This window comes from Opisthorchis viverrini, assembly GCF_000715545.1.
Source record: "Opisthorchis viverrini unplaced genomic scaffold opera_v5_493, whole genome shotgun sequence".
In the NCBI taxonomy this organism is placed as follows: domain Eukaryota; kingdom Metazoa; phylum Platyhelminthes; class Trematoda; order Opisthorchiida; family Opisthorchiidae; genus Opisthorchis; species Opisthorchis viverrini.
Window position 1 is genome coordinate 202649 of NW_008752149.1, and position 3052 is coordinate 205700.

Here is a 3052-nt window from a genome sequence, read left to right on the forward strand (position 1 = left end):
TTTTGTGTTTAGTGTGTATATATGAACTGACGTTTGTTTGTCCTTACCACTTCACCCATTTGGCCTTGAGGTCATCCGGCCATTTGTATCTGGCTTTGCACGTGTGATTGTCCCACGTTGGAGCCTGTTTGCTCCCTCGCTTTGCGCTTTTGAAGTCCAAGCGGACTGTTTGTTTTGGACGCGTATCTACTGTCGAGGTTTGTACAAATTGTGAATTTCTCTTACCCTAATAGTACCGTATAGAAACCCAGCTCCGACTTTGTTTTGCCTACCCGGAGGTTCTGGTATTACGCGTCACTCGAAGATACCGTTCGACCGTTACAGTACTCGACATCTTACGTCGTCTTGTTTGAAGGAAAGATGTCAACCTTTGGAACAACTGTGAAGGAAACCGGATCCAAGGACACGGAAACGATTGAAGCTACGGAAGAAACAGTTGCAATGCAGTTTGCTTCGCGCCCTGGTTCTTGTAAGTCACTTTGTGCTTCTAGTCGTAAAGGTAGTGTAGCCATGAAAGCTTTAATGATTGCTCAGCTCCAGGAGTACCGGGTTAAGCGGGAGGTCGAACTCCAGCGGGCTCTCTTAGAGGCGCATAGCAAAACTGAGTTAGCCAAAATTGAGCTAGAGGCCGAAGAGGATTCACCAGATGAAGTCTGGGAACCAGTGGCCCTAAATGAACGATTAGCGGGGTACGTGAAGCAATGTCAGACAGGTGAAAGACCATTAAGATATGCTGATGATATCAGAGGGCCAGAACCAGCCATCTCCGTCACTCCAGCATCAGCCACTATGGACCTACCAAAGGTGGAACTATCATACTTTGATGGTAATCCGTGTCATTACTGGAGGTTCACCCGCCAATTTGAGTTATATATTGAGAGCAAGGTGCAGGACGCCGGTCAGAGGCTCCTTTATCTGATCCACTACTGTCAAGGCGACGCGAAGGTGGCCATTGAAGAATGTGCGATGCTTCCGCCGGAAGTAGCATACTCCAGGGCACGGGAGATTCTACGCAATCTCTTTGGCCAGCCTCATATTATCGCTTGCTGTCTACTAGAAAGCCTGTTTCGTTTTGCACGACAGACCACTGGAGCATCCATGTCTTTGTCGGACTTGTGCATAAAAATGCGCAGTTGCGAAATTGCGCTGACGCAAATTTGTTACGTTTCAGAATTGCACTCACTAGCGGTTGTAGGGGAATTGCGCGTTCTCTTCCCTCGCCATTGGAGCACAAATCGGCTGAGGTGGCAGGCAAGATATCTGTGAGTGGCCGGGACCCAACGTTCACAGACTTGATGGAGTCCGTGAACACGCGCTCCCAAGGTGCAAGGAGTCGGTTCGGGCAACTGGCTCGAGAGGGGGACTTGAGACGCCCCCTGTAACGCCGACTTCTACCAACCAAACCTCTGGACGGAATTGTTATACCAGTTTCCTTAATAACATCAGACCAGACGCAGACGGTCGTTCAAGTGCTTGCGCATTATGTTCACAGCCCCACCCAATTTCCAGTTGCCAGCGCTTTCTGTCTATGAAAGTTCCTGACGGATGGAAATGCATACGGGAGCATAATGCATGCTTTGCCCGTTTAGGAGACTCCCACATGGCCAAGGATTGCGAGCCAGTATTTCGATGCGCCAAGCTGGGTTGTAGGGGACAAAATCATGGTTTTTACATATATCACAACCAGGAAACAAAGCTTCGACGTCCTCAGATGTGGAGGTCTTGTGTGCCTTAACTCGAGGTAGTCGGCTTCCGGCACACCTAGGAGTCATTCCTGTCAAGCTTGACAGTCCTGCGGGAAAGGTTATAACGTATGCATTTTTAGATGCTGAGTCCGACATAACGCTAGTAAAGTGGCATTTTGTGCGTGGGAGGCAGACTAAGTTACTCGAACTACAGTCAGTCAGTCAAACATCCAGCTCTTTGGAGCTGAAATCCAGTTACTGCCTTGATCATACGTCACCTTCATGAAGTAGACAAGCACTGTGGAGTAGGGCAGGTCTTGGACTCTACTCGACTGCGATATTAGATTATCAATGGGACCGGCGCCGTCAAGCAAGTGATTGGTGTGTGCTCTTTATGCAGGCGACGGTCCGCACAGCTCGGTACACAAATGATGGCTTCATTACCGGCAGACAGAGTAGGAGTGGGTTGGTGCCCCTTCGAGTTCGTGGGGGTGCACTACTTTGAACCTTTTGAGACCAGACGCGGCCGTTCGCAGGAAAAATGCTATGGTTATATCTTAAGAAGCTAGCCACCGTAGTGGTGTTTTGTAGCGTATAAGCAGGTCAATGCGATGTATAATTTTGTCTATGCAGGGAACAGTGTGTGACCGATGAACAACTGAACACGTTCCTTATACAGGCAGGACGGATTCTAACTAACCGACCTATAATCCCGCTTTCACCAGCCAGCAACGAGTTGGAGCCGCTTACTCCAAACAGTTTGTTGCTCATGAGGTGCTGTCCTGCGGTACTCGGTCGCGACTGTTTGGCGCCGCGATATCATACCGGTTGCAAACAGGTCACTTATCTCGCTGGCGTGTTCTGTCGTCGTTGGACCAGGGAATATCTGCCAACGTTGCAGGTGCGTACCAAATGGCTTAGAGCGACTCAAGAATTGAAACGAGGGGACTTAGTTCTGGTTTCTGGTGAGGACCTGCCTCGTGAGAAATGGCCTCTAGGGGTGGTAGATAGTTGTGAGGCGAGCCCAGATAGCTTAGTGAGAACCCTGCATGTTAGAACTGCGGGCGGCCTTCTTAAGAGAGATATTAGAAAGGTGTGTTTATTGGGGGGACGCGAATAGGTTTTTACTCCATCGAAGTCGGCACTTGTGGCAGGAGTGGACTCGGAAGATTCGTGTAGGTGGCTGATGGGGTACCTTAGAATGGAGCTGAGCGTGGGTAGAAGGCAAGAACCGGGGCGCCCGCTGAATCAACGTGGAGAATTTGGCAAGCGGTGTATCATCCGTTATGTTGACAATGAAATTCCCCACGTTTATTCTGTCCCATTTGTAACCCCCGCCCCACTTTTGTGTTTAGTGTGTATATATG